General features: G+C 43.3%; 1 protein-coding gene across 1 annotated transcript in view; it reads right to left on the reverse strand.

Moving 5' to 3' along the window:
• Window positions 1–21909, reverse strand: part of NEDD9 (neural precursor cell expressed, developmentally down-regulated 9) — a 195220-nt gene extending 173311 nt beyond the window's left edge. Inside the window, exon 1 of the mRNA XM_012440295.3 lies at window positions 21685–21909. The gene's annotated coding sequence lies outside the window, so the exon portion shown is untranslated. The remainder of the gene's footprint in view (window positions 1–21684) is intronic.
• Between the last annotated feature and the right edge of the window lie 296 nt (window positions 21910–22205).

The raw sequence follows: 22205 nt of genomic DNA on the forward strand, positions 1-22205 counted from the left end.
CTGAATTATGCCCATGTGGGGCATTAAGTAGCAAACCATAAATGCACTGTGAGTAGGTTTAACCTGAGAGAGAAGCAACCTGATGGTGCTTATAACTCCAGGAAGCTCTGTCTTCAAAACACAGCTGAGCTGAAAGGCTCCATCTGCTGTGAACCTGAAAAGAGAGGGATCTACCAACTCCATCCCCAGTTACGGTTTGAAGAAGGATGCTATTTTGCTCATGTTAGAGTGATGTGAATAAATGCATGAACCTTTTTTAGGGATATGAGAATTCAGATTCCACTTGGGCCAATTTCGGCTGTGTAGCCCTTCTAAACCTCAGCATTTTTTTCCATGCAATAGTAAGGGCTAAAAAAATCTGTATTGCTTCCCACAAATTAGGCACTCCTGTAAGCAACAGATACATACTACCTTATGTAATCTCACAGCAATCAAAAGGTAATATGCAGAAAAGAGTTCACATAGGAGGCCTGAGACTGCTATCTTAGTCCTGCTTGCAGGGCGGGCCCTTGGCTAGCATCCGGGAACTTGTGAAGGGTTCCTGCTGGTCCACAATAAGAGTGGCTTGCTGTGACTTAACTGTGTGAGAACAACATGGTTTATGCTGAATACCTGCTTTCCTTCTGGGAGTCTGGAATGTGTGTGCTTGCCAGACAGAGGGTGTCTAAGTGACCTGCCTTGAATCAAAACTTTGGCACTGAGTCTCTGCTGAGCTTCCCTAGTAGACAACATTTCATACCTGTCATAACGCGTTGCTGGAGGAATTAAGTGTGTCCTGTGTGACTCCCCTGCGAAAGGACTCTTGGTAGCTCACGCCTGTTTTCCTCTGTTCCTTTCCCCTTTGCTGATTTTTATTTGTGTCTTCGAGGTAATATAACTTAGCTGTGGGTGTGACTCTATACTGAACCCTGTGGGTCCTCCTAATGAGTCATTGAACCTGGAGGTGGTCTTGGAATCCCCCCACAGGTGTGTGACATTATTGTTGTCTCCATTTTAAGGTGAGGAAGCCGATTCATGGAGCGGTTAAGTAGCTAGACCAAGGCCACACAGGAAGTACATGGTACAACCAGGATTTGAACCCAGGCAAGCTGGCTCCACAGCGTTTGCTTCTAACCGCTAAGGAGGCTCCGAAGTTCCCTCAATAGGTGGTTGTGAATCAGAGAAGGTGTGTTCACTCAGGACATATTAAGTGCTCAGTAAAACATAGGTACCATCCTATAATAGTATGCAATCTCCCATCCCTTCTGCCTACTAACTAGAAATCTATCATGCATTTTTCACCATCCTTCTAACAAGCAGAAAGTCCCTGAGGCTGAAATATCTTTGAAGAGGAGGGAGAGACATGGAATGGAAGTCATGTTATTTTTTTAAGCAATAATATCTATTATGGTACAGTTCCTTTATAAGCCAAATGGAGCCTCTGCGTTTCCTCCTCTCTTTCCTTACCTGCTTCCCTGGTCTCTCTCACCCTGGCACAGGGTTAAGAGCCGTGACGGTCAGCATAGCTGGCTGGGCGTTCAGAAAAACTTACTAGAGCAGGAGTAGGAGGTGGGTGGGCAGATTTGGGGGAGCCCTTTTCATGACGGCAACTATATTTTCTGCCACTCACCCCCCAGATGGGGACACGCTGTCTGACAACAGAGTACTTAATGTTCTGTTTGTTGAAATCATTATTTCTCAATCACCCTCCCCCCTCCCTACCTTTCAAATGTTCTAGTTAATGCAGAAACATCCCGTTTCTTTCCATTGAGGAAACCAAGTGACCCCAGCATTCCATAGACCTATTCTTGTCCTACTTTCAAAGAAAAACAGCTCTTCCTGCTGACCGCCTGCCTATAAGTCATAGCTTAGTTGGTAGATCTGAATGTCCTAGTTAGAGATAAGTTGGCTGAGGCACAGCATGTCTACATGTAGAATTTGGGAGAAGGGAATAAAGAAAGATATCCTTGATTTATAAACCTCATCTTCACCCTACACTCCTTGAAATTCCTCTTCAGTAGAGAAGCAAAGCGTCTTATTTATAGTAGGAAATGTAGATTAAAATGTAAATAGCAGAAGAGTAGTGGCTTGGAGTTACATTAATTGAAATCAATGAGACCAAATCCTTCCCTGCAAGCGCATTTTGATGACGTAAAACTGGAAGGAGTCCAAGGATATTCAGTACTTAAAAAAAAAAAAAAAAGCTTGATCATAACAAATGCCAAGAAAAAGAAGAAAGAAAAAAATAGGGCTGGGTGCAATGAATGGCTCACACCTGTAATCCCAGCACTTTGGGAGGCCGAGGCGGGTGGATTACTTTGAGCCCAGGAATTCGAGACCAGCCTGGCCAACATGGTGAAACCCTGTCTCTACTAAAAACACAAAAATTAGGTGAGTATGGTGGTGTGAGCCTGTAAACATAGCTACTTGGGAGACTGAGGCTGGAGAATCGCTTGAGCCCAGGAGGCAGAGGCTGCTGTGAGCTGAGATTGTGGTTACTGTACTCCAGCCTGAGGGACAGAGCCAGAGACACTGTGAAAGAAAAGAAAAGAAAGAAAGAAAGAAAGGAAGAGAGAGAGAAAGAGAGAGGGAGGGAGGGAGGGAGGGAGAGAAAGGAAGGAAAGAATGAAGGAAGGGAGGGAGGGGAAGAGAGGGAGAGGGAAGGGAGGGAGAAAGAGAGAGAAAGAAGAAAGAAAGAAAGAAAGAAAGAAAGAAAGAAAGAAAGAAAGAAAGAAAGAAAGAAAGAAAGAAAGAAAGAAAGAAAGAAAGAAAGAAAGAGAAAGAAAGAAAGAAAGAAAGAAAGAAAGAAAGAAAGAAAGAAAGAAAGAAAGAAAGGGAAAGAAAGAAAGAAAAAAGGGATTTGGGATGAAAACTGGTTGTACCAAAGGGTCACTTCATACTTGCACCTCTTGGGATAGCCATTAAGAGTTAGCACTTTAAAAGCAATGTGTGAGAGGTGGAAACCAAAACAGAAACTGCCTGTCTTGAAGTAAGATGCATTTAGTCCAATGGAAACCAGTGTCTTCACACCAAAGGCGTGTGCTGCAAGAATGCACAGCAAGGAGTTGCCTCGTCATCGAACGAGCTCTAAGCAAATGACTTAGGAGACCCAGGTTTCAGCCCTAGCTGTGTCATCAGACCAGTTGCCCAACTTCATGTGAGTTGCCTCATCTTTCCCGCCACAGTCTCCTCAGTTTCACTATCTGCAGAGTGGGAAACAGAATAAACATGCCCCAGGACCACTGTGAAAGTGAAGTAAGATGATATGAGTCAACATGCTGAGCTAATTGTGAAATAATATCTAAATCGTGGCTGTTAATATTTTGATCCAATGATGTTACCTAGCACCAAGATTGGAGACAAAACAAACATGAAAAGAAAACCTAGACTATTTTTTGCCGTACAGAGCATTAAGAAAGGAGGGTTACCTCGAGAGGAGAGCCTCATAAAGCTCAGTTAAAAATGGAAAGGGCTTTGCAATGGACTCCATGATTGGTCGAAATATTAGCCTTCCTTCATTGTAGCAACTTTAATCCTTCCTCTTGGGTTTGTCTGGTTAAAATCGCACACAGCGGTCTAAAAGGGCAGTGGGCATCAATTAAGATTTAGGTCAGAGCCTCTGAGGTAGCCAGTGATTTAGTTTCTGGGAAAGGAAGACAAAACCTTACTGATGGTTGGATAAGAATAACATTCCTTTCTATTGTGATCATCCTACATCAAGGAAATGTTTGAAATTTAGGCAGTCTGTTAAAGTTATTACATGGCTGAACTTTTGAAAAACACAGCAGCACAAATGTGTTTTATCAATCTTTACTGTTGGTAAGAATCCTGAAGAAAGGAAATTTGACTAATCTCCCAATGCAGTTCACTCCAAAATGGATCAATAGTCTAGAGGACCAACTGCGTCTATCAGAGTCAGATCTATCAGCCAAGAGTCCCCACTCCCCTCACCATCATTCACACGTCCTGCGCTTTCTTTGCAAGTGAAACAGACTGCCATTAGGTTTAGAGTAACCTGCAATTAGCACGTCTCTCAACTTCTCTTACAAGGAACTTACTTATCAGTGGAAATTTTTTTAGTGGTTCCTGTCTGATGTTTAACTCTTCCCTGGAGACCAAACTCCCCACTTCATCATTGACAGCAGGATTCCAGGAGTGAATAGCATCCCTTTGAACCAACTAGGGACGTAATTTCTTAAACCTAGCTATGAGCCATTTTGGCACCTTCTACACAGCACCCCTTGCAAGTAAGTTCTGCAGAGCTATGAAATTCTGGCCTCCTTGTAAGTGTCAGTCTCAGGGACCTAGTCACATGTGTTTTCGTGGGTGAGGCTGATCCTGTGTTTGCCAAGGTCAAGCAACTCAATTGCCAAGGGCCTTCTTGGAATCTACTGTGCACATCCTGGCCCTCAATGGCTTCTTCCCTCGCCCTTGGACCCTGATGGGTATTTGCAAGTTGGGAAGAAGACACCAGGCTGGGGCGGGGGGTAACCAGAAACCCAAACAGATGGAGAAAAGGTTCAAAAAGGCAAAACAACGAAGATTTGCTTAATTTACAGATGAAATAAAAGAAGCATAATTTAATCTATCAACTATATTTATTCCTGTAGTTCTTCATTAGCACAGAAAAATCAATTGTTTATATTTTAAGAGTAAATGCATCTTTCTTCTATTCCTGAATGAGGCACTCCGAAGTAACTACCACATCTCTTGGATGCGCTACTAATCAACACACAATAAAACGAATGATCCCCATGGTTTCCCAACTTGTAAAAAGTCCCATGCTGGTGGGGGCGCTGTCACCAGTGTGGATCTTTGTTCCCAGCCAGTGCCTGGCACACGGATATATGGACTGCACACAAATTTGTTGACTGATGACTGACACACAGATGGGTCTACAGAATAATAAAGGAAAGCTAACCTTAGAAAATCCTCCTTCTATCTCATTTGAGTGCTTGTACCTATCTGCTCTTGTTTATCATCTATCTAGTCATGAAATGTCATTTTGGTTTTCTTTGCAGAGGTTGGGCTGAATTTAACTGGATCATTTCACGTATCCTATAAGCCTTTGTGTTTTTTTTCTTGCTTATCTCTTCTGGAATTCTTTGCCTCTGTCGAACCCTGCTCATTCTTTAGACCCCTTCTCTTTTACAAAATCTCATTCCCTCTCCTCCTCGTCCTCCCACTAGCTAGTATGTATTAGCACTTAATGTGTCAGATACCACTTTAGGTGCTGTGTGTGTATTGACTCTTGTAACACTCAAAAATCATCCATTGACTCATAAAACCTTCAAAACCACCAGTGAGGTAGGGTTCTTATTCTGAGAAACAGAAAAGTAAAGTAACTTGCTCAATAGTACACGGCAGGTGGGTGCCAGAGGTGGGATTTGAACTCAGGCAGTTGGCTCTTAAGCACTTCAGCCCTCTTGAATCTGCTCATTTCCTGAACCCTGATGATCATTTCCCCAACTTGTGTTGCTTGATAATTGCCTTAGGACTGTTCCCATGCTACAGAGAAAAAACCTCCTTAGAGAGTATACCCATTAGTGCTTCTTATATTGCTTAGAACTTTTTTTTTTTTGCTTTGCTGTTTATTTTTATCAATTATTTATTAACAAATTAACAAAACAAGAAAACAAGTCAAAACTAAAATGATCAAAAGATAATCCTGATGAGGGGAGAATTATTATTTTTAAGTAAGATAGTCTTAAAAACACATTCCTGCTGTTTTTTTTTTTTTTTTTTTTTTGAGATGAAGTCTCACTCTGTCACCAGGCTGGAGTGCAGTGGCACGATCTCAGCTCACTATACCCTCTGCCTCCTGGGTTCAAGTGATTCTCCTACCTCAGGTCCCAAGTAGCTGGGACTACAGGTGCGTGCCACCATGCCCAGCTAATTTTTGTAGTTTTGGTAGAGATGGGGTGTCACCATATTGGCCAGGATGGTCTCGATCCTCACCTCATGATCTGCCCGTCTTGGCCTCCCAAAGTACTGGGATTACAGGCGTGAGCCACTGCACCCAGCTCCTACTGTTAAATTTTATTAGGAACTCCCCATTTCTCCAACCATTGCTCCTGTCTACCACACAACCTAGCATGCATGAGTGATTGTGCACGTGTACACACAGGATTTTAAAAATTTGGGCCAGTTTTCAATCATAAAGCAACATAAACTCACTTTTAAATATCCAAAGACAGACAATGTCTACTGCAGAAAGTGAACCTGTCTTATAATACCAACCCAAAAACATTTAAAAATATTTGGGGGTTCCCAGCACTTTGGGAGGCCGAGGCGGGTGGATTACAAGGTCAAGAAATCGAGACCACCCTGCAACATGGTGAAACCCTGTCTCTACTAAAAATACAAAAAATTAGCTGGGCATGGTGGCGCATGACTGTAATCCCAGCTACTCAGGAGGCTAAGGCAGGAGAATTGCCTGAACCCAGGAGGCGGAGGTTGCGGTGAGCCGAGGTCGCGCCATTGCACTCCAGCCTGGGTAACAAGAGCGAAACTCCGTCTCAAAAAAAAAAAAAAAAAAAAAAAAATTTGGGGGTTCTATATTTTGCTGGACTTTTATTCTACAAGGAGACAGATAAAAATGGGCTTGTACTGTATGTTCTTTTGCATTTGTTGCTTTGTATTTGGTTCACATCTTTGTGTATATCCTCTTTATTCTTTTTCACCAGTAGCACAGCATTCTAAAGTGTGGACTGCCAGATGGTAATAAGGACCTACTGATGGACTTTTGGACTGTGTTCATGTTTTCAATATCATGCTCAACTGCATTTCACATAGCCTCAAAAGAAAGAAATCTGTGCTACGTTGAACTCAAACAGGGAGTGTTGGGCCAAGTAGCTCTTCTGTGCAATTAAGAAAGAAATTACTCAGCAGATAGAAAGTATAACATCGGAGAGGCTAACGCTTCTCTAACTAACTGGGTTTTCAGGGAATAGCATTAGGGATGTGAAGTGAGGTACAAAGCGTCTTTTCCCTGAGGAACATTTTGTTTTATGATGCAACAGACACATCTCTCTTTGCTAAATCATGCTTGCAGGAACCCACAAGGCCAGCCCCCGAATCACAGGCCTGCTCAGAGTAGGACATTGTACAAAGCTCTGCTCGTTTTCCTGTGCTGAAGCAAGCAGTGAGTAACATTGTCTTTGAAAAATGCTCTGACCAAAACCATTCTTTGCTCTGCTATGTTGAGTAGAGCTTTGTTTTTCAATCAGGCTGTTATTCAAATGCTGGAGCAGATCCAAATTTGCTTTCCTGAGGAAAAGTCTGCCTTTGCCTACAGCACGCACACATGGCTGGAGTGGGTGGGCTCTGGCCTGCCGGGCCTGCTGCACTCTGGGGAGTGTGCAAGAGGACCCCTGTCCTCCCAAGACCTGCGTTTCAGTCCAAAGGGTCCCCTCACAGACCCTCTACGTGCACACAGCTCTGCTCAAGCCACCCCTTCTTCCCCTCACTTGCCTCATGCTTTTCTTTTTCTTTCTTTTTTTTGACACGGAGTCTTGCTCTGTAGCCAGGTTGGAGTGCAGTGGCGCAATCTCGGCTCACTGCAACTTCCGCCTCCCGGGTTCAAGTGATTCTCCTGCCTCAGCCTCCCGAGTACCTGGGACTACAAGCACAAGCCACCACTCCGGCTAATTTTCGTATTTTTAGCAGAGATGGGGTTTCATCATGTTGGCCAGGATGGTCTTGATCTCTTGACCTCGTGATCTGCCCGCCTCAGCCTCCCAAAGTGCTGGGATTACAGGTGTGAGCCACCGTGCCTGGCCCTCCTCATGCTTTTCTACGTCCTTCCCATTCTACAAGGGCCATCCAAGCTTCACTTCCAAGAAGCTTCCCTACTTACAGAGCGCTTCTCTCCCTGCCTAGTAGCACCCTTCCCGCGTGCTCACTCGGTGATCCACTCACTGGCTCACTCACTTGTTCCTTCAGCAGATGTTTCTCCAGCACCTCCCATGTGCCAGGAACACAGCAGGGAGCAAAACCAAGTCCAGTACCCACCCACAGAGCCAATGCTTCCGAGGAAGAAACAGATTGTGAGCCAGTCCATCAGCCTGCACTGCAACAGGTGGTGCTGAGGACAGGTAACAGGTGACAGAGGGGGCCCCGTGGCCATTTTGCACGGCATGTGAGGGAGGGCTGCCAGGTAAGGTGACCTGTGGCCCAGAGCTGAATGAGGAAGGGGAGGGAGCCTTGCAGGGATCTCCCAGAAGGTCCTTCCAGGCAGAGGGACTGTCAGTGCAAGTGTCCAGTGTTGGGCACTTTCTTGGCCTTTTAGGGGAACATCAAAGAGCCCATTTAGCTCTTCCCTCCCTCCCTGCAGCCCCTGGTTACCCCTGATCTTTTTACTGGCTCCATAGTTTTACCTTTTCCAGAATGTTCTAGTTAGAATCATATAATGTGCAGCTTTATCAGATTGGTTTCTTTCACTTAGCAAAGTATTTAGATACTTTTTAAATGTGATTTTTGTTTTACAAATGTATATGTTCTTTCTTCAACTCAAATGTAAGATTTTTGAGAGTAGTGGGTTGAAGGCTGTAGATAACAGGTGAGAAATCATGATAATGCTTTCTTAGAAAAATTCCACTCTTTGAGGTACATCTATGTGCACTATGCATCCCTGTATCCTCCAGCCCTTACCTAAAACTTTAATTGGATTATTACCCCTAGTCTGTGACATGCAAATATTCTAATTAAAGGCTGATACTTTCTTTCTTTTAAAAAAAACTTTAGCAGATGCATAGTAGGTATATATATTTATGGGTTATATGAGATGTTTTGATACAGGTATACAATGCATAACAATCACATCAGGGTAAATGGGGTCTCTATCACCTCAAGCATTTGTCCTCTGCATTACAAACAATCAGTTATAATCTTTTCGTTATTTTTAAATGTACAGTTAAATTATTTTCGACTGTAGTCATCCTGTTGTGCTAGCAAATACTAGGTCTTACTCATTCTTTCTATGATCTGTACCCATTAACTATCTTCCCCCCTCCACAATCCCCTCCCCTCACTACCCCTTCCCAGCCTCTGATAACCATCCTTCTACTCTGTCTTTATGAGCTCAATTATTTTAATTTTTAGCTCCCACAAATAAGTGAGAACATGCGAAGTTTGTCCTTCTGTGCCTGGCTTATTTTACTTAACATAATGGCCTCTAGTTCCATCCCCGTTGTTGCAAATGACTGAATCTCATATACACTCCATGGCATATATGTACCATATTTTCTTTATCCATTTATTTGTTGATGGACAGTTAGTTTTCTTCCAAATCTTGGCAGTTATGAATAGTGCTGCAATCGCTTTAGTATATTGATTTCCTTTCTTTTGGGTATATATGAGTGGGATCGCTGGATCATATGACCGCTTTATTTTTAGTTGTTTGAGGAACCTCCAAACTGTTCTCCACTGCGGTTGTACTAACTTACATTCCCACCAACAGTGTATGAGGGTTTCCTTTTTCCACATCCTCACCAGAATTTGTTATTGCCTGACTTTTGGATATAAGCCATTTTTAATGGGGTGAAATAATATCTCATTGTAGTATTGACTTGCATTTCTCTAATGAAAATGATGCCGAGCACCTTTTCATGTACCTACTTGCCATTTGTATTTTTTCTTTTGAGAAATAAGACTGACATTCTTTCAGGGCATAAATTAAAGAATGCGACCCTCCTCTGTCCATGGCCACATATATCATATAAGAGCAGTTTAGCATAGATACTGCAATTCATTTTTTTAAATGGATTCTTAGTTCTAAACAACATAAATGAATATCTTTATTTCTAATGCTTGTCTTTGCTTCAGACAAAAACAAACAAACAAACCCAAAACACAACGAAGAAAGACATCAATTAAGTAAACCAGTTACTTAAAGCCAACAAAGAAACAAGCATCAGCAAGCAGTCCTGTCTTCCCAAATCATTTCTTTTGAAATCAAACACCTTCATTAAGTCATTCTTTGAACTGTTTTGCCATAAAAATAAAAAAATAAAAACTTATGAAGAAACTGAAATAACTACGTACAAAATGCCCTGGTGACTTTTTTAAATACATTTGTGTGCAATTTGCTAATCTTCACTGTCATTTATAACTGAATTGTATGTGCTTTTGAAAGCTATGTAATGAATGACATGTTGTATATAACTGTTAAAATGTGTCTACAGTCGGTCATCCTATAATTTAGATCTGAGGTCCTCAGTAGAAGATGAAGTCCAAGAAGTCAGAACCTCTGTTGCTCTTTTCACTATATCCCAATACCATATGTATATGGGAGACTAGATTTGATTGACTTGAGTTGTATCTGCAGTGCTTCTTGAAGGCATGAAAACTACGGCAGCTGTTTTTAATTACCCTCAAATATGTAAGCTCCTTGAGATTGGGGATTTTATCTGGCTGGCTTTCCCGCTGAATCCCCAGCACCTAATATGTTGCCTGACCCAAACAGAGCCCTTAACAGATGCTCAATAAATATTAGTAACTACTAAGTTATTTTCTGAAATGAGATACAGTCTCTGAGGTGTTTAATTTTATGTGTCAACTTGGCTAGGCCAAGATACCCAGATATTGATCAAACATTTTTCTGGATGTCACTGTGAAGCTATATTTTTTAAAAGATAAGAGTACCATTTAAATCAGTAGGCTTTGAGTAAAACAAATGACCCTCCATAACATAGGTGAGCCTCCAATCAGTTGAAGGACTTAATAGAAAAAAGAGCGACCTCCCCAGAGCAAGAAGGAATTCAGCCAGCAGAGTGCCTTTGGACTCAAGTGGTAACATCAGCTTGTCCCTGATCTCCAGCCTGCCAGCCTGCCTTGCTGATTTTGGACTTGCCAGTCTCCATAACACACACACACACACACACACACACACACATTCCATTGGTTCTGTTTGTCTGGAGAACCCTAATGAAGGTGTTGTTTATATATATACACACACACACAGAGGTTTATTTCATGCAGTTGGTTCACACTGTTACGGAGCACACACACATATGCTATTGGTTCCGTTTGTCTGGAGAACCCTAATACACCCACCTTACTCCTTTGCTCCCTCAATGTATCAACCAATATATGTCATTTGCCAGAGATCACTCTCACCCATCAAGACCTCACAACTACTAAAGCCAAACCAGTGATACAATCCCTGAAGTACACTCTTGACTTTAACTTCTCCACTCCGGTGGAGTGACAAAGAGCATTACCTCCTTAACGATTCAATTCTTCTGTAATGCAAAGCACCGCCCCGAGGAACAGGTGCTGAGAGGATGCTGTACTTGCTAAAGCCATATCCTGATAGTGTGACAGGAGGCACCAGCTTACTACTGTGCTTTGAGGGGAGAATGTTTCCCATGGTGAGGCTGGGCTGCTGAGAGTCTCACTTCCTCTAAATATTTCCACTCTTTACAAGTGAAGCTGTGGGTGGGGATTTCAGAGTCATGGAAACTAGTCAAAGGTTACTAAAGCTTCATGGACACTAATATTTGATGACTGTGTGTTAGCTGCATAGTCCCATATGCAATAAAAAAGGTGAATATAAAAAATACCTCAGAGAGAGATCCAAGATGGCTGATCACTAGCAGGATTGTAGCTCCCAGTGAAAGCGCAGAGAATGAGAGGACGCCACACTTTCAGACGAATTTTTGTTGATCACGGACCAGGAGATTCCCAGCAGAAGAGCCCCACGGGTCGCCAGCGCGACTCTTGTGGCCGGCGCGGCAGTTCTCCGTGCAGAGCAGACGGGACTAGGTCCCCTTTTGGAGCTCCGGGAAGGCAGAGTAGCCCATTCAGCTGATTGAAAAAGGGACTCAAGAGGGAAGCCAGACCCGAGATTCCCGAGCAGAAAAGCACGATGAATCTTAATGGGTTGCTCAGATTCCGGTGCTGGGAATCAACAAGTTGGAGGTCCACTCAGAGACCTAATTTGAAAGTCGGTAATTACAAAGACGACAGGTGGATAAATTTACAATGATGGGAAGAAACCAGCTTAAAAAGGCTGAGAATAACCCAAATCAGAATGCCTCTCCCTCTACAGGGGATCATAGTTCCTCATCAACAAGGGAACAAGGCCTGATGGAGAACCAGTGCATTCCATTAACAGAATTAGGCTTCAGAAGGTGGATAATAAGAAACTTCTGTGAGTTAAAAGAATATGTTCTAGCCCAATGTAAAGAAACTAAGAACCTTGAAAGAAGGTTTGACGAAATCCTAACGAGAATAGACAATTTAGAGAGGAATATAATTTAGAGAGGAATAGTGATTTAATGGAACTGAAGAATACAATACGAGAACTCCACGAAGTATGCACAGGTTTTAACAGTCGAATTGATCAAGCAGAAGAAAGGATATCAGAGGTCAAAGACCAACTTAATGAAATGAAATGAGAAGACAAGATTAGAGAAGAAAGAGTAAAAAGGAATGAGCAAAGTCTCCAAGAAATATGGGACTATGTGAAAAGACCTAATTTACATTTGATAGGTGTACCTGAATGTCATGAAGAGAATGAATCCAAGCTGGAAAATATTCTTCAGGATATTATTCAGGAAAACTTTCCTAATCTAGTAAGGCAGGACAATACTCAACTCCAGGTAATCCAGAGAACACCACAAAGGTATTCCTCAAGTAGAACAACTCCAAGACACATAATCATTAGATTCACCAGGGTTGAAATAAAGGAGAAAATTCTAAGGGCAGCTAGAGAGAAAGGTCAGGTTACCCATACAGGGAAGCCTATCAGACTCACAGCAGATCTCTCAGCAGAAACCCTACAATCTAGAAGAGAGTGGGGGTCAATATCCAATATCCTCAAAGAAAAGAATTTTCAACCCAGAATCTCATATCCAGCCAAACTAAGCTTCATAAATGAAGGAAAAATAAAATTTTTCTTGAACAAGTAAGCACTCAGAGATTTCATCACCACCAGGCCTGCTTTACAAGAGCTTCTGAAAGAAGCACTACACACAGAAAGGAACAACCAGTATCAGTCATCCCAAAAACATACCAAAACATAAAGAGTATCTCTATAATGAAGAATCTATATCAACTAATGGGCAAAATAGCCAGCTAGCATTAAATGACAATATTAAACTCACAAATATCAATATTAATCCTAAATTTAAATGGATTAAATGCCCTAATCAAAGACACAGGCAAATTGAATAAAAAGTCAAAACCCATCGGTACGCTGTATCCAGATCTATCTCATAAGCAAGGATACACAATGACTCAAAACAAAGGGTTGGAGGAAGATTCACCAATCAAATGGAGAGAAAAAACAAAACAAAACAGGAGTTGTAACTTTCGTCTCTGACAAAATAGACTTTAATAATAACAAAGACTAAAAGAAACAAAGAAGGGCATTACATAATGGTAAAAGGATCAATGCAACAGGAGTTAATGATTATAAATATATATGCACCCAATATAGGAGCACCCAGATACATAAGACAAGTTCTTAATGACTTATAAAGAGACCTGGACTCCCGCACAATAATAGCGGGAGACTTTGACACCACATTGCTAATATTCGACCGATCAACGAGATAGAAAATTAACAGGGACATCTATGATTTGAACTCAGACCTGGAACAAGTAAACTCAGTGAATATTTACAGAATTCTTCACCCCAGGTCCACAGAACATACATTTTTCTCAGTATCACATTACACCAATTTTGAAAGTGACCACATAATTGGAAGTAAATGACTCTTCAGCATTTGCATAGCATTTCACAGACTTAAATGAAATATTGGTTGGCTGTTGGTTATTTTCTTCCCTTATTCCTTCCTGTCTCCACTGTTAAGCACAATTATTGGCAAAAAAGAGGTTTTTAATACCTATTTTTGATTGCATTCCAGCCTGGGCACTAGAGCAAGACTCCTGTTCTCTCCCCTCCTTTCTCTTTCTCTTTCTTTCTTTCTTCCACACACACAAAAAAACAAAAAACAAACAACAACAACAACAAAAAAAAAACCTCAATGGGAAGCTGATAGATGAGCACTATATGCAATTTAGTACTCTTCAGGACCAAGCAAAGTGATGGGCCTTCATGGAACCCAATCTGCTGGTCTGGAGAAGAATGCTTTTGTAAATTAAGTATTCATATAGAATCTTTCCCTTTATCTGGAGGGGAAGTGATAGTGAGAGCGAAAGCCTTAATTTGCCCGCAATCGGCGCAGGCTGGACCAGGCAAAAATTGTCTGTCCAGGGAGATTCCTTTTTTCTTTGTGTTTTTATGTTTTAATCTTGGGGAGTCATTTTAGCCCTTTCTCCCTCTTCCATTTAAGACCCCTTCCCTCCTTTGATGTCCCTCAGCTAAAACCTGTTTCTAACTTGAGACAAAGCTTCACTTCTCCGCTCTGGTAGTTTGTGCATGAAACAGGGATAAATTTGGTGGCAACTGTGACTTCCTGAAATCCTAACTCTGAACCATCATTTCTGTTAATGACTTATCACTGCCAACTAATAGAAATGATAGATTGTCATACATTCATGCAATAGGATATTATACAGTGATGAAAATGAATCATTAACATCTCTTGGCACCAGCGTGGATAATCCTCAGAAACATCATGCTGAACCTAAGAGCAAGTCTTGGAAGAATGCACATGTATGATTATATTTACTTACAGTCCCCGAACAGGTAGAAATTGACTATATGCAAATTGCATATATACCTATGCATACACACCTATGCGTACACTTAGACCTAGGAGTCCAATCAAAAAGTAAAGTAAGGGAATGACTAACAAAATATTAAGACAATAATTCATTTTGTGTTGGGTGATATAATTTGGATGTTTGTCTCCTCCAAATCTCATGCTAAAATGTGATCCCCAGTGTTAGAGGTGGGGCCTGGTAGGAGGTATTGGATCATGGGGGCGGATCCCTCATGAGTAGCTTGGTGCCATCCCTTTGATGGTGAGTGAGTTTTCTCTCAGTTAATGCATACATGATCTGGTTGTTTAAAAGACTCTGGGACCCCCTACTTCTGTCTCTTTCTTCCTCTGTTGCTACAGCATATGCTGGCTCCTCCTTCACCTTCCACTATGGTTGTAACCTTCCTAAGGCCTCACCAGCAGCAGATGCCAGCACCATGCTTTCTGTATACCCTGTAGAACCATAAGCCAACTAACCCTTTTTTCTTTGTAAATTACCCATCCTTGGGCATTTCTTTATAGTGATGCAAAACAGACTAACCCAGAAAATTGGTACTGGGAATTGGAGCATTGCTATAACGATATCTGAAAATGTGGAAGTGACTTTGGAACTGGGTAATTGGCAGAGGCTGGAAGAGTTTAAAGGACTCAGAAAAAGACAGGAAGTTGAGGGAAGTTTGGAACTTCTTAGAGACGGGTTAAATGGTTGTGACCAAAATACTGATACAGATATGGACAGTGCAGTTCAGGCTGATGAGGTCTCAGATGGAAATGAGAAAGTTTTTGGGAACTGGAGTAGGGTCATTCTTATTATGCCCTAACAAAGAACTTGGTTGCACTGTATTCACGCTCTAGGGATCTGTGGAAGTTTGAATTTAAGAGTGATGACCCAGGATACTTGGTAGAAGAAATCGCTAAGCAGCAAAGCATTCAAGAGGTGACCTGGCTACTTCCAGCAACCTAAATCAGATATGGGAGCAAAGAAGTGACTTAATAATTGGAACTTATATTTAAAAGGGAAGCAGAGTGTAAAAGTTTGGAAACTTTGGAGGCTGGCTCTGTGGTAGAGAAAGAATCCAAGCAGGCTGTGAAACAATCACTTGCCAGAGAGATTATCATGACTAAAAGGCAGCCAATATCCAAGACAAGGGAAAATGGCTTCAAAGGCATTTCAGAAATCTTGAGGACAGCCCCTTTCATCGCAGGCCCAGAGGCTTAGGAGAAAAGAATGGTTTCAGGGACCAGGCCCAGGGCCCCATTGCCCTACTGAGCTTCAGACTCTGGCTTCAGCCTCAGCTCAAAGGGCCCAGGTACACTCTGGTCACAGTTCTGGAGGACACAAGCCATAAACCTTGGTGGTTGCCATGTAGTGTTAAGTTTGCAGATGCTCAGAATGCAAGTGTGAAAAAGGCTTGGTGGCTTCCACCTAGTTTCCAGAGGATGTATGGGAAAGGCTGGGTGCTCAGGCAGAAGCCTGCTGCAGAGGCAGAGGCCCCACAGAAAAACTTTACTAGGGAAATGCCAGGGGAAATGTGGGGTTGGAGCTCCCACACATTTCCCTAGTGGGGTGGAGCTGCGGAAAGGGGGCTGCTACCCTTCAGCACCCAGAATAGTAGATTCACTGGAAGCTTGCACCCTTTGCTTGGAAAAGCCACAAGCACTCAACTTACACCCGTGAGAGCAGCCATGTGGGCTGTAGCCTGCTAAGCCGCAGGGGCAGAGCTGCTCAAGGCCGTAGGAGTCTGCTCTTATACCAGTGTGTCCTAAATGTAGGACACAGAGTCAAAAGAGATTTTATCTTGGACCTTTAAGATTTAATGACTACCCTACCAGTTTCGGACTTGTGCGGGGCCTCTACAATCTTTCTTTTGGCCAATTTCTCCCTTTTGGAATGATAATGTTTGCCCAATATCTGTACCACCATTGTATCTTGGAAGTAACTAACTTGTTTTGATTTTAGAGTCTCAAAGGTAGAGGGGTTTGAGTCTTAGATGAGACAGGACTTTGGACTTGATACTAGAATCATTTTAGACTTTGGGAGACTATTGGGAGAAGACGATTGTATTTTGTAATGCGAGAAGGACATGAGACTTGGGAAGCCAGGGGAAGAATGACATAGTTTGAATGTTTGTGCCCTCCAAATCTCATGTTGAAATGTGATCCCCAATGTTGGAGGTGGGATCTATGGGAGGTATTAGGGCATGGGAGTGGATCCCTTATGAATGGACTAACACCATCCCTTTGGTGATGAGTGAGTTCTCCTTCAGTTAGTTCACACGAGATCTGGCTGTTTAGGCCAGGCGCAGTGGCTCACGCCTGTAATCCCAGCACTTTGAGGGGCCGAGGTGGGTGTATCACCTGAGGTCAAAATTTCAAGACCAGTCTGGCCAACATGGCAAAACTCCATCTCTACTAAAAACACAAAAATTAGCTGTGTGTGGTGGTGCATGCCTGTAATCCCAGCTACTCAGGAGGCTGAGGCAGGAGAATCGCTTGAACCCTGGAGGCGGAGGTTGCAGTGAGCCAAGATTGCACCACTGCACTCCAGCTGGGTGAAAGAGTGAGACTCCGTCTCAAAAAAAAAAAAGAAGAAAAAGAAAAAAGAGACCTGGTTGTTGAGAAGAGTGTGGCACCTCCCACCTTTCTCTCTTGCTCCCCCTTCATCTTTCGCCATAAGCTTTCTGTAAGCTTCCAGAGGCCTCGCCAGAAGCAGACGCCAGCACCATACTTCCTATACAGCCTGCAGAACCATGAGCCAATTAAACCTTTTTTCTTTGCAAATTACCTAGCCTCAGATATTTATAGCCACACGAACATAGACTAACCCAGTGGGCATTGGGGGATATGGACACAATTGGTTAGGGGCGCACAGCAGGCGTTCAGGGTTGGAAAGTGGGGCAGCATGCAGATTTGTATTTATGTTTGTATTCCTATCATTATTTAGAATATACAGGCTAGGTGCGGTGGCTCATGCCTGTAATCGCAGCACTTTGGAAGGTCGAGGCAGGTGGATCTCGAGGCCAGGAGATCGAGACCATCGTGGCCAACACAGTAAAACCCTGTCTCTACTAAAAATACAAAAAATTAACCGGGCATGGTGGCGTGCATCTGTAGTCCCAGCTACTTGGGAGGCTGAGGCAGGAGAATCACTTGAACCTAGGTGGCAGAGGTTGCAGTGAGTCAAGATCTCGCCATTGCACTCCAGCCTGGGCAACAGAGCGAGACTCTGTCTCAAAAAAAAAAAAAAATACAGATACCTCATATATACTTTTTCGTAGTATAAAATGTTTCACAATATTTTAAAAATTTCTCAAGCTAAATTTATCTAAATTATTCACTCTCATATATCTCTTTCCTTGGAAAGTAGAGGGTATTGCAGCTGTTTAAAAAAATTTCTTATTCATTGACCTCCTAAGTGAATTACAGACCTTCATGAACCAGAGCTTCGACTCTGAAGCAAAAGTGAAAAGGAATGTGGGTGAACAGATACCTCTGCCCGTCCCCTTGGCTCACACTGCTGAGTTACGTTGGCGCCCCATGGATTCTTACTTAGGGTGGAACTACCATACAGTGGAGCTTGTGTTGTACCCATTTTCAGTAGTCTATACCAATCCGCATCACTGCCGGGACATTTGGGAGCTATTGTGGGCAAAGTGAAGTTGTATATTTTGAAGACCAAAAAAAGGCTGTGGCTAAGAAGGGTGGCTTGGACCCCTGCTTCCTGGGACATCCACACAATTCTGGCCCAGTGGCACACACCGGGCAGGCCCTGGATGAAAGGCACTGGGAGATGCAGCTGTGCCCTTGAGGAGCCAGTGCTCTGATGGGGCTTTCCTAGTCTTCTCGTAGTCAAACCCCATTTTCCAGGGTTTTGCCATATTCTGTGGGCTGTCAGGACTGTCAGCAACAAGTTTTTCTTTAAATTAACTCACTTTTGGGTGGGGCGCGGTGGCTGATGCCTGTAATTGGGAGGCTAAGGTGGGCAGATCACCTGAGTTCAAGAGTTCGAGACCAGCTTGGTCAACGTGACGAAACCCCATCTCTACTAAAAACACAAAAATTAGCTGGGTGCGGTGGTGTACAACTGTAGTCCCAGCTACTTGGGAGGCTGAGGCAGGAGCATCGCTTGAACCTGGGAGGCAGAAGTTGCAGTGAGGTCGCACTGCACTCCAGCTTGGGTGACAGAGTGAGATTCTGTCTCAAAAATATATATATATTAATTAATTAACTCACTTTTAAAAAACTCAAAGACATTTATATTTTAAAAGAAATGTTTATACCACTCCTATAAATTAAAAAACAGGGCCATTGTGATTTAATATAAGGTAATCACAAAAAGCAAAAACAGGAGGCCGGGTGCGGTGGCTCAAGCCTGTAATCCCAGCACTTTGGGAGGCCAAGGCGGGTGGATCACGAGGTCAAGAGATCGAGACCATCCTGGTCAACATGATGAAACCCCGTCTCTACTAATACAAAAAATTAGCTGGGCACGGTGGCGCATGCCTGTAATCGCAGCTACTCAGGAGGCTGAGGCAGGAGAATTGCTTGAACCCAGGAGGTGGAGGTTGCGGTGAGCCGAGATCGCGCCATTGCACTCCAGCCTGGGTAACAAGAGCGAAACTCCGTCTCAAAAAAAAAAAAAAAAAAAAAAAAAAAAAGCAAAAACAGGAAAATTAAACCATGCTATTAATTTAGAGCTAGCTCCCACTGCCTGCTGATGGCTCCTAGCCTCAGGACAACTTTCTCTTTGTTAAAAAGATGAGGAGTCAAGAGTTAGAGAGGTTTTAAGGTCAGGCTCAATGTGATTTAATGCTCTATCTTTGCATCTTGTACTATATAAAGTTCTCCTATTTGTGTTTCACACTTCAGAAATCTTGACTGAACGAGTCATGACGGTGACAGATAAGCAGGAGAAAGTGAAGGTCATTTGCAGTAGGACGCATCTTCGTGCTGTGCGGGTTTGCATGGAGACATGCCTAAGGCGCTCTCCCGAGCTGTGCCTGTGCCCTCCAAGCTGGATCCAGAAGAGGAGGAGGATGCTCCCCCACCACAACCCTTGAATGGATATGTGGGAAATCACAACGCAGAGTCTAAGGCCAAATGGAGAGAGAGCTGGTCATTGGAGAACAGAGTACTAAGCTCTTTAAGTACCTAGAACAGCGGGTGGCTGGCGGGCTTAGCTTGGGTTTCCCCAGAAGCAGACCCGGATGCAGAGTTTGAGGACATGTAGTTTAAGAAATTATCCCAGGAAGAACTGATGGGGAGCGAAGGAGTACCCTGGGAAGGAGAGAAGCTATAAAGGGCCCTGCCACCGTGGGCGACTGGAGCCTGAGCCCATGTAGATTCTTCCACTCAGGACTGAGGGAGCTGGAGTATGTGTAGCCCATGAGGAGTTCATTTCTGGGTGTTTTCATCTGTCATTTGGGCAATTACAGTTGGCTCTATGTGGCTTGGAGAAAGCCCTCAGGTCGTGAGATACAGACTCAGGTTGTCAGCAGCCAGCTCAGTCACAGTGAGGCCTGAAGGAGGGAGGCAGGACACTGACGACCTCAGACACCCGTGTCTGCCAGATGCTTCAACATTTGCTATCCAATTGAATCTTTACCACAGCCATTCAAGATAGCTCTTTCCCTTATTTACATGTAGAGGAAGAGGCACTGGGTGTTACATCATTCAACCCATACCGCCTGTCCTCTCCTACACCTCTGCTTGTATCTTTCTAGTCTTCTCTGTCTTCTTATTTTTTTTTTTTTTTGAGACAGACAGTGTCTCACTCTGTCACCCAAGCTGAAATGCAGAGGTGCAATCATAGCTCACTGCAGCCTTGACCTCCTGGGCTCAAGCAATTCTCCCGCCTTAGCCTCCTGCAGAGCTGGGACTACAGGCATGTGCCACCATGCCCAGCTATCTTGTTTAAGTATTGACTTACAAAGTGACAGTCACTAAATAACTGTTAAATAAATTAACCAATTAACAAGAAATGGTGGAGCGCTAAACACTGATTTCATATCCTTTCTTTTCCACCAACTCTACTTTCCCCGTTCTTAGAACAGGAATGTCCTTGAAAGTAACCAAGCTTGGAAGAAAACAGAAACAAGGAAGAAAACTATTTGGCTGATTCCCAGGATTCTGTCATGGACAATTGCTCTTCACACCCAGTTCTGGGTGGGAAACCAGCTTCTGGGCAGGGGAAGAAGGGAGTTTAAATGACTAGAGAGCCTACTCTCACTAACACAACCACAGAGAAAAGATTGGTGGCTGATCTCTGCATAGCTTGGAACTACATACAACCCTTTCAGAACAGCCCTCCCCTTTATGATTGTAGATGGTCTTTATTTTGAAATAATTTCAGCAAGATAAAAAGGTTGCCTCCAGTCCTTTGTGGAAGAAAGGTAATTGAATGAATGTATGAATGAATGGGTTAAGTGAAAGAATAAACATAGAGAAAAGTGAGGATGGAGCTGTGGCCGGCCCACTATGGACAGGAACACAGTGTGCTGTCACTTGTCTCCAGCCCCTTGGAGATGACGCTAAGGACTACAGGGCTAGGACACACACATAATCCAATTCCCAGTCACCATTTCTCACCACCTGGGACACACGCCCAAAGAGGCTGAAAAGGACGTAAATGATTCTAATCCACTCTGAAGAATAAGTGACGGTCCACACTTCGAAGTACTGAAATAACTCAGGAAAAGTAAAAGCTTAGTTGCTGTCAGGTAAGCTCTCTGATGACAGTAGGAAGAGGGAGGGGCTGTGTACTTACACACCAGGAAGTATCTACCCGGAGCAATTTCAAAAGTAGAAATCATGTGAGTTTTAACATTGCACTAAAACCAGCACCTCCAGGTCAACTTGGAGACCTGGAGTCACTCATTCCTCTTTGGGGCCTGTTGAGATCCTCCCTGCCCCAGTTGAGGGGTGTTTACAGTGGGGAAACTCCACCAGATGTCTGACACCAACTCAGGAAGTAGGAGCCTGAGTGAGTCCGTTCTCCCCCACAGCCCACAGCAAGTGGCTGAGAACTCACCCAAGGGCAGGATGGCACCATTGGTGGATCATCTTTCCTCCCTGACGCTCTGGCCCTCTCTCTGGGCAGGCAGAGGGCAGGTGACAGCTAGTCCTGCTGCATGCTCATGCTTTCCTCTCCATGCAGCGAGCAGACTTGCGTCTAAAGGCGGCCGTAAGCATTTCCCTCCTGAGCAACCACACACATCGAATGTGACTGGTGTATATATGCGTGTGTCTCTCCTTCCGGTTGCTGTGAAGTTGTGTTGTCTTGGTTCATTTCCTCTCTGTGCCTCTTGTTTTTTTCTCTGTCATACTTTCTGATTCACTGAGGACACTTTGTAGGTTAGGGACAGGTAAGAAAGCTTGTTCTAATCTGGTCTCTTTGTTATTTTTAGAAAGATAGATGATCTTTAAATTAGTATTGCAATGAAATTTATCAAAATGTATTTTTCTAAGTGGCATAAGCTCCCTCCTAGCCTCCACTGAGGGAAAAGAGGCTATTTCCAAGCCAACCGAATTGGGATTTTATGGTTTTATGGA

This window comes from Aotus nancymaae, unplaced genomic scaffold, assembly GCF_030222135.1.
Source record: "Aotus nancymaae isolate 86718 unplaced genomic scaffold, 86718_ANA_hifiasm-v0.15.2.pri h1tg000051l, whole genome shotgun sequence".
Lineage (NCBI taxonomy): Eukaryota > Metazoa > Chordata > Mammalia > Primates > Aotidae > Aotus > Aotus nancymaae.